The sequence below is a fragment of the Haliotis rubra genome, unplaced genomic scaffold (genome assembly GCF_003918875.1).
Source record: "Haliotis rubra isolate DU_JTF1 unplaced genomic scaffold, ASM391887v1 Scf407, whole genome shotgun sequence".
In the NCBI taxonomy this organism is placed as follows: domain Eukaryota; kingdom Metazoa; phylum Mollusca; class Gastropoda; order Lepetellida; family Haliotidae; genus Haliotis; species Haliotis rubra.
Genome location: NW_025767088.1, coordinates 822627 through 839971, shown reverse-complemented (window position 1 = coordinate 839971; position 17345 = coordinate 822627). Strand labels below are relative to the sequence as shown.

The following is a 17345-nucleotide window of genomic DNA, read 5'->3' as shown; positions in this document are numbered from 1 at the left end:
GAATGCTTTGACATCGCCATCTATCGTGAAGCAGTTCATACAATTCCCAGTTCATGTGCGTGAAATACAAAGAAAACAAGCAGCGTTCATGAACATAGCAGCTTTCTCAGGCGTCATTGGTGTCATTGACGGTACACATGTTCGAATAATTGCACCGCGAGAACATAGGCAGAATACGTGAACCGAAAACATTATCACAGCGTCAACACACAGATTGTATTCGATGCCGATTATTACATTTTGGATGTGATCGCGAAGTGGCCTGGTTCTACCCATGACGCTCGCATATTAAACGATAGGGGTGTAAAAGTGCTGTTTGAGAGGAACTACATGCCCACAAGTTGCCATCTACTCAAATAAATACGAATTTATACAAAGGAAATTCCTACTATGGCACAGGCGGATCCAGGGGTTGGTTTGTGTAGAAAGTTTTTTAAATCAGGGAGACTATATGACGATTATCCCTGGTTAAATGACCATTGAAACTCGGGTGAAAATGAAGTGTGCACCCCTCCTTTTCTCAATAGTGTGTAACCCCCCACCCCCTCTCAAAAAGCTGTTCCCGCCCCTGAATGGCTGTCAACAGCAACACAAATGCGGTGGTAATATAAGAAAGAAGCAATGATTGTAGCAATAAATACAGCTATAGAGTTTGCTAAGTAGCCAGGTAGACTAACGCTTAGTCTCTGAAGCTATATAATTTTGATAGTAATAAACAAACCCATTTAAATTGAAAAGGAGCTCCAGGGATACCTGAGGAAATCTTGGCAGTGTAGGGGAAATAATGTGGTTCAGGAACTGTGAGCCAGGTCGGCTCGGAGTCAGTATAATGTGTCTGAGTGGGGTATTCATGCTTCACTGCAGCATGGTATCTCAGTGGGCTAGCACTATAAAACCTGCTTCAGTCTGGGCTAGTACAAGCAGCCGCACATACACATACACACTCATGCACGTCGTCATATGAGCGAAATATTCTCAAGCACGACGTTAAACCCAATCTCACCTCTTGTAACTACACATATACTATTCCAGAAAAGAAACGCATAAACCAGAAATCTGTTGCGAAAATGTTGTATTTTCAAACATGTTTTACTCGTCCACAAATGGAATTTAGTGCATTTACATCAGTTTAGAAGAAGGTAATGTCTATACAACCAAGTGGATAATTTTAGATAATGGAGACGTTGAGCGCGATGGTGACCACGTAGCATGGTCATAACGTCGGGTCTCCTGGCTCTCAGTCCAATCTCTCTCAACCTGTTCAGTACAGTTTGACCGGATATCTTCCGAAGTCCAGGCACCCTGGCTGCTGTGCTCTCACCCGTGGCAGTACGACCACGCAAATGTAGCACCCGGATGTACCGATCCTGGCCTGCAGTGGTGACTCGAGGTCTGCCTGTACGGGGACGGTCATTTGTTATATTTGTTTGGTTGTAACGAGCTGCAAGCAGTGATAGCGTGCTCAGATTAACATTCAGACGCCTGGCAACAGAAACTTGGTAATCTCCAGTGTGCATTCTTTCAATGGCGATGATCCGTGTCGCAGCGTCAAGACGTGGCGTAGTGATTTGACCTTGAAACTCCTTCAAAACGAATGCAGATTTCCGAAAGTAATCTAGATTTTCATAGTCAGACAGTGCATTCTCTTTGCTGCACAATTTCAACTGGAAGGTGATTTCTGTTGCATTGTGGCGATGCCTTTTTAATTCTTGTAAGAAATCTCATCAAAATCAACATTTCCAGGTAAAGTCGATTTATCACTTTTGCAATAGTGTAAAATCATGTTATCAACACTTTTGTTACATATTTTGACAATTGTTTGAACACAATTGGTAATTAATAGATTTTTAGAAATAAAAAACACCTATGCGTTTCTTTTTTTGGATAGTTTATTAGGTGAACTGAACTCACTAACCCTCTGGGCAGACTACACTGGAATATTCCGGAATAGGCCTAGAAATTTCCAAAGCAGTCTTTTCTCCCTCACCTGGGATAATCTACAGCAATCCGTCTTCTATTCTCCCTGCCCAAACTAAGCGTAGTACTCAGTACACAATTCGTTCCACAGAATCTTAACAGAAACAAATTAATGCAAATATACACTTGGAAATAATATTGCTACACCTATGATGTTTAACCCACATATAACCTATATATGCATATCATAGTTTTGTTTGTTTGTACGATGATGTAGACCCTTCAGGTGTACCATACGTTGCTTGCAGATATGCTAGGGAAAATTCATTTGAATCCGTCATTAAACAAATATAATTTTTCAGTAAACTGATCTTACTGCTTGAAAATCAATTGACTTCGTTGAACATTAGCAAATATAGGGTCTCGTCAACTGGCAATGGCTCATGTCACTGAGGGCTATTGCAAGAGATTGCCATCCTTAATCCGTCAGCCGATTGGCCGGAAAACATCAGCAAACCATGTGACGATCAGACACAATCTGATTGGACCTCTGAGACAGGGTTTTGCTGTCAATGACCATCCTCTGATCACAAGGTCAGTCATTATGGACGACAATGCTTAGTCACACCGTGTACATGTTTGAGGCATGATGGGTCACAGAGATCTTCCAGTAAAACATATTGATGGAATGAAACAAGCCTTCCATTTAAGAATGAAACGCAATGCCCCAACGTCAAACCCAACCTCTGATAATGTCAATGAGGTGGAGGGTCAGTGATGTTATTGCAGTTGGAGGAGGTTACTCAAAATATTGACACTGTTCTCGGCTATTATTGATACTTATGTAATTTCTTGAGGATCGTATGCCATAATCTTGAAAATGACCCGACTTATTAATCTTTGAAACATTTCCTGTATTGTTCTTACAAATCGTCATTTGAGCCTTGACTGAAGTCTGTGACGTCATGGTATTCTGACCTCATAATGCAGTGATGACGAAGACACACTGTTGCACAATGGTGACTAAGCAACCTATGCGGGCCGCATGGAACTCTGGGTAGGAGAGTGATTACGAAGGATGTATATCATTCCTTTCAATCCTGATTTTGTTCACGGTACACTTTCAATTTTATTTTAAGATATTCCATTGTCATTCTAGAATTGTGAAAACTGGGGAAAATGACCAACGAAAAATGTACCATTACCAGTCTTTAGTGTGTTTGTTGCAAAATATGAAAATCAGATATATTATTACTCGAGAACAGAAGTTAGAAAATAGCATAGTAGAGATCACGGGTATCTGGTTTTTTTTATTAAATCACCGACGAATATTCTGAAACGTTGCCGTTTGGAATGCCACTGAAAATAGAATCTGTACTTCACTAAGAAAGTGTAATCCCAAACATAACATATGTTACATTTGACCATATTTAAAGACCGCCTCATATATCTGGAGAGTGCAGAGTTTGGCGTTAAACAACAAGCATAAGCAAAAAAACGAGAGTTTAGGATGACATTTCGACTTGGCAGGTCACGGGACGTCTATTAAATAACATAAATTTCACACTCATCTCCGACACATACATCCCTGAATTCTTCAAACATTTTAGAATCAAACGGCTAAAGGTCATTGTCACCAATACAACGTGCCTTGATGAAATAAAACGAAGTAGAGTAGCTCAACATTAGATGTGAAACCGAACGCTGTGCCCGGAAGAGCGAGTGAGTATGGTTTTACGCCGTTTTAGCAATATCCCTGCAATCTCACGGCGGGGTGCGCTCGGAGGACTGCGCGTTTGTAAACAAAACAAGAATTCAGACTTTACTCTGTGAACAGTATTGAGTCTCGAAGTTCCTGCCGGTTAGAAGGATGTGATGCTATGTGTGGGGCCATTTGCACTGAAAACGTTTTATGTTGTGCATTGTTCTACGCAATGTTTTTTTTTGTTTTGATTGAAACAAACGAAATTGCTAATTTACGAATGAACACATTGTTGCTAAGGGACTGGGTTCATAAGTCACTACGCAAATTGCTCTCACCATGGATATGCACTGATGTTACCGTGTCATTATGTTTGTACGACGGGACATGAAACATATGACATCTCCCAAGTAAAAGTACGTACTTTGTACATTTTGTGTGTTCCTTTGGGAACCACCATTGATCTTTGAAAGAGATAAAGTTTCGTTACAGATTCTTTAGCCCATACAGATTACTTTACCGTTGTCAAGCAGGAATTTACTTCGTGAGTGCCACGTTTCGATACAGATTCTTGTTCTGTTGCCAAGCAGGAATTACATTGCACCCATGAAAGCAAAGAACTTGTTATCCATAAGGTTTGTCAATATTGTACAAGTACATAACCTTTAAGGAGAGAAGTTGTGGTATCGACCTTTTAAATATAAGGAAAACTATGTTCCAGAGTATATGCTTTCTCTTTCACCACTTCTAAGAGTCATTCTAAGGCTTCTCCATCCTCCTAGAATCACAACCCTGAATATCCGGGTTAGAATAGGTCTTCAGCAACCCTACTGACTTGGTTGACACATGTCATTGTATCCCAATTGCATAGATTGATGCCCATGATGTTGATCACTGGATTGTCTGGTCCAGACTTAATTAGTTAAAGACCTCCACCATATAGCTGGAATATTGCTGAGGGTGATGTTAAAAATCAAACACCTTAGAATTACAACTGATGAATGCAGAACAATAAAATCTATTATGCAGTCATGAAATGTCACACTTGTCCTGTAAATTGACATGAACACCAAATTGGTTTAATCATATTTATTGTCAATACAATGAACATGTCATTTGTAGTGGTTGTACAAGTTTCAGTAAAATGCTCAAAAGGCATCATGTAAGCCCCATAGGTTGCAAAGCTCTATATTTAGATAGTATTGGGATTTGTCCAACTTTCATTAGCAAAAGTCATGTGCAAGCCAAGGCTTACGCTACGCACCTCACAGCTCTGTTGTAAACCTGCAGCCAGGTTGTTTAAATACAAATTATAAACAAATAGATATACATCTTGACATTTCTGTTGATCCAATGTCATGTACAATTTCAAATATATCAAAAATAAATATAGGTCATGCTATAGGTACAATTTAAAATATACCAAAAATAAATATAGGTCATGCCAGATATAAAGGTAAGATTATTTGGTTTATAACCCCAAATAAAGCATAATTTAATCCATAAACATTATACACATTCATTATTAGTTAAGTGTGTTTCTGTATAAAAATATTGTGTCTAGTTTTGTGACACAATTAACTAGGGAGAATTACTATAAGTGAAATATGACTAACATATCGTTTGCATCAATACTATTAATAACTAATAACAAGATATTTTAACAGCTCTTGAATAACCCATTTATACTATCACCTGAATGTAGACTTGATGGATTATTTAATCAATAAAGTTGACTGAGACTATCCAACAATAGACAATTCTCTTAGATACACACACCAATCAACCATATGTGTTTCCCCTCATTTCAAAATATGAAATATACCATGATATAAGTATAATTAAAAATATATAAGGTATGTGTATAAAAGTATCAAATTATAAACAATGATGTCTCATAAATACCCTCATATTAAACAACTGACAAGGAAGTAATATAAACAGTCAATCCATTATTCTAGCACTACACTGTGTGATACTCAATTCTGATTGGCTGAGAGCTCATCAAAACCATACTTCAATGGCAGTTTAAGGACCTCTAATTAAAGAGACTGATTCACCGCGTATGAATACAATGAATTTCTTGACGCGTTCGGTTTATAAATTACATTTAGCAATCTGGACCACAAAATTGAAAACAAAGCAGCTTTATCTTCCAATTAACTGATGTCAGGGGGAGACAATTTAGAAAATATATATTTACCAACTGAGACAATAAATATTTGAAGAATCTTCAAACTACTATACGAATATATTAAATTCTAAAGGACTGACCTACAAACGAAAGCTGACCCAAGCTACATTCCAAAAGATTGAGTGATTAACGAAAAATGACCCAAGCTACATTCCAAAGGCTTGAGTGATCATCGAAAAATGACCTAAGCTACATTCCTAACGATTGAGTGATCAACAAAAAATGACTCAAGCTACATTCTAAAGGATTGAGCTACCAATCAAAAGAGGTTGCACTGAGCAGCCAGATGAAGAAGGTCCTAGTTACATTCAACATATCAGGCAAATAAAGTTGACTTATCTTCCAAAATAGCTGCAAGCTCCGTCTAAAGATCTGATCTTCAAAGCTAATTCCAATAATATGTTCAAGACTTATCAAGTCACATTTAAAAGGAGAACATAGAAGCATATATAAAAGGGGCTTTCAGCGTTAATTAAGGTTGTCTTGTCAGTTAATCAATTATAGTTTATTCCGGGATGTTAACCCAAATCAGAGACAACCTTAACCGCCTACTCTACTGTAGAGTAAGTTCTGTTTACTCCCACGGCCCCCACACTCCTCCATGTAGTTTGGGGTCACACTTGGGGTCAGGATCAGGGTACCTTGGGGCTATTGCTGTTTTCTGGTAGTACTCTAGTCGGTCCAGGAGCTTCTTAACAATGTCTGATTGTGATGCTGACAAGTCATTGTGTTCATTTGGGTCCTTTGCGATGTCAAATAGCCATAGGTTCTTTGCCTTATCATCCTTGTCCATAACCGCCTCCTTACTGAGATGTGGCGGGGGAATCCAGCTTCCGTTTCCTGAGGATGGAGGAAGACTGTGAGCAAAGACATGGAAGTTGTAATAGTCTTAATACTTCTGTTTAAAAGGTCCTTTATTCAGAACCATGTGGTGAGCATGGCAGCCATTACACAGGAGCAAGGGGAGATCACTCTACTGGCATGTTTTACATTGATGCTACTTGTTGGCAACTATGTATGCTTATAGTGAGCGTTTGTTAGTTCTTATCTTAAGTACTCAGAAGAATCTTTATTTCGATAGCTTTAAAAAATCTGGAACCATCTTCCAGAGGCAAGGGAAATAACTGTCTACAAAAGTCTAGTTTCCACCCTTATGAAACTAGCCTGGAATTTCACACCTGTATCATATCCCTACCAGTGGCTATTATAACTTATATCACTCTTGGCAAATCAGATTCCTTCCTTCTTATTACTTTCAAAAGTAAATAAAATTGTGGCACTGCTCAAAACAATATGTTCATTAATCAAGATTGTAATAAAACGTGTCCTACCTCACAGAGAGCATTAACTCATTAGAGCACATTGATTAAAATCCCTTTGACAACTGTAACAACCTAACAGAATCTGTACTTCACTGAGAAAGTGTAATACATGTACCAAATAAAACTTATGTAACATTTGACCACGTTCCAACTGGCATTGTGTATTCATAATCCGATACCTGTCACTACCTAAGGAATTAAATAAGTGAGTGAGTGAATATATTTTACACCGTTTTTAGCAATATTCCAGCAATATCACAGCAGGGAGTGAGGGGACACCAGTACTCTGCTTCACACAATGTGTCCATATTGGGAATCGAACCCGGGTGTTCGGCGTGACGAGCAAACACCTTAACCACTAAGCTACCCTACCACCCTACAGTATTAAGCAGTGAGAGTCCACAAACCTGGATCTCCTGTGATGAGCTTCCAGTCTCCAACGCGTATAGCTGCTCTGATCCGCGTGTCGAAGGTGTTGTTAAAAAGCTTAGCTCCCTTGGGTTGTGTCAAGATGTCAATGTTGTGTAGGAGCTCCTTCCTCGGACTGGCTCCACCTTCACTGGAACAATGGCAAATTGATGTAAGAATTTCCCTTGTTGTGTAAGCAAGTAAACATTGCTGTCATTGTGACATATACTACTGAAGAGACCTCCTTTTTCCAGACATATACACTGTAAGCAAATGGTTTCAAATCCATACTTTATAGGTGGGAAATTTACGCTAACTTATCTAAATTCAACACAGAAATTTAAATTATTTGAACCAATCATATTTGATACAACCATTAAAAAACAAACAAACACACAGCACGTCTCAACATTCAAACAGCCATATGCCCTTTGCTTGAATGACAATATTAAAATTAAGAAATATTCTTATCTTCAAAACAAATCCAAATAGAGCCCTGAACAATCCGTATTTTCAGGAGGCAGTTTGGACTTGCCAATTGATCGTTGCCTTGAGCTGGTCTTGTATTTAATTTATTCTCAAGGGTTTGGGAGAGATTAGCTCTACGCTATATTTTCTCTGATATTGTTGTTGATGATGATGATGATGATTTGGATATTTTATGTGTGCTTCCCTACAGTATGCATACTGTGCATAATTTTCAAACTCTACATAAATACTAGCGTACCTGATGGTCTTCCATTGGTCAAACCCATCCAGAGGCTTTGTTCCATTGGTGTCCCCGCCAGCCACACCCACCAATGTTGGGAACCAATCAGAGACATGGATCAGTTGATTATTGACAGCTCCTTTGTTCTTCAGCATATTACCATACACAAAGCCCACACCATGGAATCCCCCTTCCCATAAGGTCCCCTTCCACCCCCTCAGTGGCCAGTTGTTTCCCCCATCGTAGATCGTACCGCCATTGTCTGAAACACAAGTACTTTGTCAGGACCCTCATGAATAATTAGTAGACTCGCATAATTCTACCACATCCTCAAATACAAAACTTCTAGTCTTCAAGCTTAAATAAACCCACAATGAACCTATGCTTGTCATAAAACTAACGTGATGATCGAGGTGTGTTTGGGGAAAGGGGGTTAAGGCTCTCTAACTTCGTTGTCACATGTCATTGTATCCCATGGTATGAGATCGATGCTCATAGTTTTGATCACTAGATTGTCTGGTTCTAGATTGTTCTGACTCGATTATTTACAGACCGCTACCATACAGCTGGAATATTGTGGAGGGCAGCATTAAACAACAGTCCTGACGTAAATTACAGCAGAAGTTCCAAGTTTGAATATAAAAATTCCCACTACCTCAGAATTTACCAAAAGAAAGAAAATCAAATTATGAACAATGCCAATGTTGTTACCAATTTGCATGCCGAAGACTCTTTTTGGGGGTTCTATTTAAATCCATGATATTTCACTGAAAACACACCAGTTGTCCATAAAACATTTAAACATGAACTGCCCTACATGAGGCACCTGCCACTCTCCCATTTACAGGTTGTTCGACGTAGCACATTGTAATACAGATTTGTACATGCAGTCAGTGTATCATTTACATGTTACCAAGTATCTGAACTGTAAAATGCCTGAAATTCATATAATTTATTGGTTAATTTTCTACAGAGACTTAGAGCATCCATCATTTATTAACTAAGGTCTGACAGTCATCACTGTCTGTGATTCAACTCTAATAAAATATTACTTACCTGTGGAGAAGACAATGAGGGTATTCTCCAGCTGGCCAGTAGCATTGAGAGCCGAAGTGATGTTTCCGATCCCCTCGTCCATACATGCAGTCATCCCTTGAAGTTGAAAACATGTAACGATAAACATCCGGGACCCATTGCACAATGTGATCGTAATGGCTATGATGATCGGAAGTCGATGCTGAGGTATGTGTGTTACAATCACTTTAGCTCCAAGATCGTTTCGTGGAACTGAGCCCTGTATGGTTGTTTTTGTCGACAGCCGGACCACGTGAATAAGAACACACATGGGGTGTCGTTCTTGAGTTTGACGGTTTTCAAGAAGGTCGATAAATCACTGTAAACCATTAATTTTGACAATCATCTTGCATCACACAGTTGTTAGTGTTTGTTCCTAGCCATTTTATTGTTTGAAAACGAAAATCGTACACATGCAAATTTCACGTCATACACCAATCATCTTTCAAGAGCGATTACTGTACAAATAACTATGGTCATAAGGAAGTGCAAGTGGTGATGCACTCTCAAACATTCACTATTATCATATGAAGATTGGCTGACTAAATTATAAATGAAGTTTCACTAATTTTCTTTAATAAGAGGAAAGTTTGTCCAACAAACACTGCCTACATAGGGCTACAGCAAAATGGTCAATATTTTGTCAGACAATACTCTTTTCCTGAAAGTGAAGCATAATGCCGATCAAGGAAAGTTAGACAATTACAAGTCATGATACAGCAGACATGTTGGTAAAACAGAGTAGAACCCAAGTCACTCTGTGTGAGGAGAAACAGGCCATGTGATACACTGGACCACCTACTGAATATGTCAGGTTTAACAGTGACTATATTACCGGCAAAACTGCGCCTGTTCAAGTCCTTGATGTGGCTGTACGGATTCAAATATTTCCTGGGACCTGCAGAGGTGCGTGCGTAGACTGATAGGCGAGGTACAGGAAAAATGGCTGCAAACAAGAAACAAAAACATGATGAGCCTACACGAACATTACCACTGTCAAAGTAATGGGTGAGTTCAGATTTAACATCACATGAGCTATAGCCTATTTCAGCTATAAAGCAACACATGTACAAGTTAACACATGTACACAAGTATATTATATACACAAAGTCACACTTGAAAGCAAATTTTATTTTAAAAAAATTAAAAAATTAAAACATGTGCTATAACAATATCATTTATGTTTTTTGGTTGTTGTACCACATTTGATGGCCATCCTCTAAACAGTCTTCAAGGATGACACTTGCTATGCCACATCGTACGCATGTCCTTGGTGATTTCTCACGTCAAGAGATGGTAGCAACTCTACCCCGGACCACAAGGAATATTGCTAAAAGCGGCGTAAAACCAAACTCAGTCAGTCAGTCCTTCTCTCAATAAGCTACTGGTTTTCATGCTTTATTAATCAAGATTTGCCATTTAACTATTCGCTGAAAGTCAATGTATCCAGACAGTAAGTTAAACTGAGGTTTGGATAAATTCCTTTGCTATGGTTAATGGTAACATATTGATACTATGAAGAATATGGGATGTTGCAATACTTTGTTCCATGTGTATATGCCTTTCAACACAAGTAATACACGTCAGAGGCTCCATTAAAATTTGAAGACAATGAAGTTGACACAGTACCTAAACTGGCGGACAAGGGCACCACACGGACATTATTTTCAAGATGTGGTCCTGTGCATAAAGCTCAGGTAACACAAATCAGTAGAAGTTAAGCAATGCTGAGCATGGAGAGTCCTTGGATGGGTGACCGTGTTCGACTCCTGAGAGTTCTAGGACTTCAGTCTTACCCCACAACGAAACGCATGTGATACATGTAGTCTCACCTTAGGCAAGTGGGTTTGTTAAAAAAATGCCTCTGTTCACCCAGCAGAAAAAGGGTACCTGGTATGATACGATGGTAGTCTGAATTTGAACCTTGAGCGCCTGACAGGCGACAGGTTGTATTCTCCACATGGAGTGTTCTGTACTCGTTGACCAGGGGTGATAGTGAGCGCGTTGAGCATGCAATGTGCATGGATAAATGCACAAAATAAATGGACTATTATTATTATTATCATTCATTTTTTTATGTTGACATGAAACATTCTCGATGGAACTTGCACCTACTTTAGACTCATCATGATCCTTGATCACACTGATAGCCCTCTCCGTAAACAGAGACGTTGAATAATGGCCGGTCTCATTGAAAACTGGGTTTGTATTGTTACGTAAGTCAAGGCCACAAAACGAGTATCTGGAATCGTGGTCGTCGCAACGTATGTGTGTGAAGTAGTCCTCGCTGCCTGTCAGATAGCCTACAAGTTGTTAAGATTAGATATATAAAGGGTTAGGTCAAATGAAAAGGTGATGTTTGGTAAATAAACTGATATACTAAAAACATGTGGTTTGTCTACACAAATTGTATACAACAATGGGTGGGTGGGTGAATGAGTGAGTGAGTGAGTGAATGGATTTACACAGCTGTAAACAATATTCTAACAATATAACGACGGGACACCAGAAATGAATTTCAATTGCTTCAGCTTCAAGATGATATGGGGTAATCACAGTTTTTCATTTATTTCACAGATAACTAGCCACACCTACAATTTAGACCCATGAAAATCTGTGTTAGAATGGGTCTTCAGAAAACCTTGCTTGTCATAGCTGGTGACAAATAGGATTGGGTGGTTGGCTTGGTTAACAGACCATCACATTCATATTGTGTTGATGCTCATGATGTCAATCACCGGGTTGTCTGGTCCACACTCGACTATTTCCACACTGCCATGATACAGCTGGATATATTGCTGATTGCCACATTTAACAACAAATAAACAAACAAACAAACAGTTGACATCTTTCCTCACCATAGTATGAATCAAATCCCCGATTGGTAGGCAGGTAGTCATCCTTGTAGAAGCCCAGATGCCATTTGCCGACAGCATGGGTGGAGTAGCCGGCCTGTTTGATCTTGTCGGCTACTGTGGGACTATCCAGAGGGAGGCCATTGGGCTGAGAGCTCCAAATGATGCCATGTTGTAAACCTGTGTGAATCTGAAAACAGACAAAACAGATGGTCAGGATCACTAACAAGTGGTCGACACGACTGAATATCCCAGTTGTGTAGATCAATGTTCATGATGTTGATCGTTGGATTGTCTGGTTTGGTTATTTACAAAACGCCGCCGTGTAGCTTGATTATTGCTCAGTGCTGCATTAAATAAGAAATGAGTGTTTACACTGATATGACAATGTCCCCCGCAGCTAAAGAATGGAATATATATAACATATTTACTACTTTTTAATTTTTGGGTCACATACAAGATGCCTGAAATTACTGGTGTCTGCATAATCACCCAATGTAGGCTGTCGACATAATTGAAGACATTGGGTGCAATATTTTATGATATATCGCGTTTACATAAGTTTGAAAAGTGGTCAAAGTGTCTGGTGACCTTGAAGATAAGGTCGTCACCCAAATGAACTGGTGTCTGCATAATCTCCCAATGTAGGCTGTCACCAAATTTGAAGATACTGGATACAACAGTACATGAGATATCACGTTAACAAAAGTTTGAAAAGTGTTCAAAGTGTCGTGGTGACCTTGAAGATAACGTCAAGGTCACCCAAAACGACTGGTGTCTGCATAATCCCCCCAGTGTAGGCTGTCACCAAATTTGATAACATTGGGTACAACAGTTCATGAGATATCGCGTTAACAAGAATCGGGACGTACCGACAGACGGACGCCGCTGAATACATAGTCTTTGCAGTGTTTTACCGACAAAACATAAAGAAACTATACACCTGAAATAGGATTTGAACCCCAAATTACAATGTTATGAAAACAATCATACTAGCCTGAAAATATTTGCTGAAACACTGCAACCTTAAGGTCCAAATCACAACCTTGATACCTTCATCAAACCAGGGCTACTCTACAACACGTTATATAGTCACCCTGATCAAACTCATAAATTACCAATCCTTGTTTGTTTCCTTTTGTCATCCTCAGTATTTCAAATGAACACAATAATCAAGAAATCAGGCAGATTAAATCCACTGTACTCCCCTGAAGTGAGTTGTACAGTGAAATTATGGAAGGTAATTAATTTGAAACAAGCATGTTTGTAACATCCAGCTGATAATTCTGTTCAGACAATGAAAACAATCCATGTACAGACATTCGTGTCTGAACGTCTTCAGTCAGTCACTCAGTTCTGATTCAAACAAAGAAATACAAACTGTGATCATGAGGATAAATAGGTCTCACAGACCGTGAACCGCATTATTTTCCATTCTGCCAAGCTTCTGCAATGCTAAAGCCATAAATGAAGCAAGCGACAAGTTGCCCTGAAAAGATGTGCATAATTTATGGTTAATGTGTGTGTGTGAGAGAGAGAGAGAGTGTGAGAGAGATATGATGATTTTTATGGAGTAGCATGCACAATATGAATGACCCCTCTAAATTTCATGTACAAAGTAAGTGACACACCCTACCTGCATACAAAACTCAATTCCCGGCCCACCTAATTTATCAGCAAATGTTTTTTAATATTGTTATGTACAAAATTGCACACACACACGCACGCACGCACGCTCTGTCTCACTCACTCACTCTCTCTCTCTCTCACACACACACACACACACCGTACATGTGTACAAAATTATTGGTGACCCCCTACCTCCCAACACCAGACATGTTCCTGGGTTGTCGTCTGCACACTTTATAACCAGTAAGGGTATGACTGACTCACCTGGTACCTCCCTGACATGAACTGGGACCGTGTCGGGGTGCAGATAGGCTGGACATAGTAGTTTTCCAGCTTCACCCCAGCTGCTGCTAACTTGTCAAGATTTGGTGTTTTTATCTCCGACTTGTGATACCCGATATCATGGAATCCGTAATCGTCAGCGAGTATGAAAATAATGTTCGGGCGATTTGACTTCGCTGACAAAACAGTGCAACATGCACATAATAACAAGAACTCTGCAAGACGCATTGCTGTCACGAAACTGTTCAAGATCCCGAGTGTGTCGAACGCTACATTCAACGAGATCAGTCTTTCGGTGCAGTTCACTTGTGATCATGTGACAATGTTTGATCATGTGACTTGTGCAAACTCCTCAACAGTGCTACTACAAATGTACTGTGTAATGAGTATGGCAACCGCGGGACTAATGTGAGCGTTGTGCGTTGCTTCATTGTGTTTTTGTTTGTTTGTTGTTTACTGTACTCAGCAATATTCCAGCTAATAGCCTATATGGCAGCGGTCGGTCTGTCTAACGTCATAGTTAGAGTGGGGACGGGTCAACATGTCAATGTGATGAAGTACAGGTTCACTCAGCGATTGGTATAGATGATGAAGTACAGGTCACTGAGGCACCAGGGCAGGTGATGAAGTACAAGTCACTGAGCCATCGGGGCAGGTGATGAAGTACAGGTCACTGAGACACTGGGACAGGTGATGAAGTACAGGTCACTGAGACATCAGGGCAGGTGATGAAGTACAGGTTCACTCAGCGATTGGTATAGATGATGAAGTACAGCCTAGGTCACTGAGACACCAGGGCAGGTGATGAAGTACAGGTTCACTCAGCGATTGGTATAGATGATGAAGTACAGGTCACTGAGGCACCAGGGCAGGTGATGAAGTACAGGGTCACTGAGGCACCATGGCAGGTGATGAAGTACAATACGGTTTATTCAATAATTGCATGAAACACGTGCTTTTCTCAGTTGTTATGCTTTTTGCGCTCGTGAGATTTGTTGCTTGCTACTGTATGGGGTTATGACGATGTAATATTGAATGAACACATAATTACTTTTGATGGTGTTTCTTTTGCCCCTGAGTTTATACTGGTGTTCGACGAGCACATGTTAAACAGGGGTATAGGTTTATAATTGATGCAGCATATTTAATAATGCGTATATCAGTGCAAAAAGATGCCAGTTTATTAGTTAGTTCATGTCCTTAGAATTCAGTGAGCTGGTGGCATGTGTTGCTAGCTAGTTTATGACCTTGAGTTCAGTCAGATAAGTAAAGTCCTTGATGCGACCTTGGACCGATATCATCCCAAGCCTCAATATAGGTCAGGCAGCTGATGAAGCAGTCAGAGGGTGATATATGGTATATAAAAAACGCCACACAGAAACATGTTTATTGTTTTCCGTAACACCAAAGCGTTAAAAGGTGTCTCTTTTAAAAAGGTTTTATGTGTTGGACATTTCGAAATTTAATGCATCAGTGACAAAATGATGTCCGATGCAATTCCCTATTTGACTTGTACCATACGTTGCCAAATTATTTCACGTGAACAGTTGACTAGACTTTGTATATGTTTATGATGGGTGCCACCGGTGGGGCAGGATACGCTCACATTTTTGCGAACACCTGGTATCATCACTATTTCATAGTAATTCATAAACACATGCTCTGTCATCTTATCGCATGGTGACAATCATTGGGTTTTCTGGTCCAGACTCGATTTATTTTCAAAAAAGCATCGTGCAGGTGTAATACTGCTGAAACAAATACACATGGAACTTAATTAAGCACACCCCGATTTTTTCATATTACCATGAAATTGAGCAACATTACCATTAGTATGTATACTGGAAATCTTAAACGCCATTGTTTCCTGTAAGTTGACATTTTGGACTAAACAATAACAACAAAATCGTGAAAATTGGCAATATTTTAAGTTTCAAACTGACATGAAAACGTCAGCGCTGTTTTGTCAACAAAATGCATCCCTGTACAACTATGGGGCTGCAGAGTTCCAAAATGGGAGAGGTGAGTGTCTCTCGGTCTGAAAATGTTCTCTGTCATCTTCAGACAACAAATCACATGAAAAATGTGAATAGAGTGCATATCCACCTTATGCACGGATGACTGCTTTGAGCCTCCTCCTCATGCTTGTCGTGAGTCTCCAGATTCGCTCCAGAGGCAGCTGCTGTCACTCCCGGCGCAGAGCTGCTTCCAAACATGCCAGATCTTGTACAGGCGGATCCAGTGCTTGCACTCGGCGTCCAAGAATGGCCCAAACAGTCTCAAATGCGTTCCGATCCGGGCTCATAGCAGGCGACGGAAGTTTGGTTACAGCGTTGTTGGAAAAAACTGTCACAAGTCGGGAACGATGTGGTCGGCGTTGTCATCCATGAATACAGGGCGAGTGGTTGATGGGTGGTTAACAAAATGTGGCACAAGAACGGGATCCAGCATGTCCTGGATGTCGTGGTCGCCATTGAGATTTCCACGAGTTACCAAGTCCAGTTTACCATCATGGGAGCCACAACCCCAGACCATGACAGATCCACCACCGTAAGGAACTGATGCTTTGATGTTCTTAGGCTCATAGGCACTGTTCTTGGTCCTCCAGACTCGCTGGCGCCAGTCTGTGACGTGCAATGAAAAGTGGCTCTCATCCCACCAATGCACCTTCCTCCATGACGTCGAATTCCAATGACGTTAGGGCAAACACCACTCCAAATGAGCTCTGTTGTGAAGATTGGTCAAGGTTGACGCTTGATCAACCTTCTTGCCCTCATGTGTCTTTACGCACGTGTCTTTACGCAGTTTCTTACAGTCCTATCCACAGACGTCTGTTGGGGAGCCATAGGTGCTTCAGGACGCCATTTGTAGTTAAAGGCTGACGTCTCACAAGGCTTGTTAAATCCCGATCCTCAACTTGAGACGTCCTTCGGGGTTGACCTGGTCTTGGTCAGTTCTTATCCTTCTTGGTTTGACGGTATTATTTAACAAGTCGACTTATGACGGTGTGGTGAATGTCAAGCTGTCGCCCAAGAGCCTGCGTGGCATCCCGGTGTCGTCCATTCCAATGCATTCTTCTTGCTTCTGGTAGTCTCCTTCGTGCCACTGTAACATATACTGGTAAAATCATTAAACGTTTTTGGTGTCTTATACAGTTAATAGTGCTTTTTGAGACAATCGTGGGTAGTTGGGATGTGTTTTGATGATTGATTTAGCAAACCCCTTTACCCATTCATGGTTTATGAAATATGAA

At 40.2% G+C, this 17345-nt stretch overlaps 1 pseudogene; it reads right to left on the bottom strand.

The window, feature by feature from the left end:
- Positions 1 to 4693: 4693 nt before the first annotated feature.
- LOC124287872 lies at positions 4694 to 14432 on the bottom strand (annotated as a pseudogene).
- Positions 14433 to 17345: the final 2913 nt, after the last annotated feature.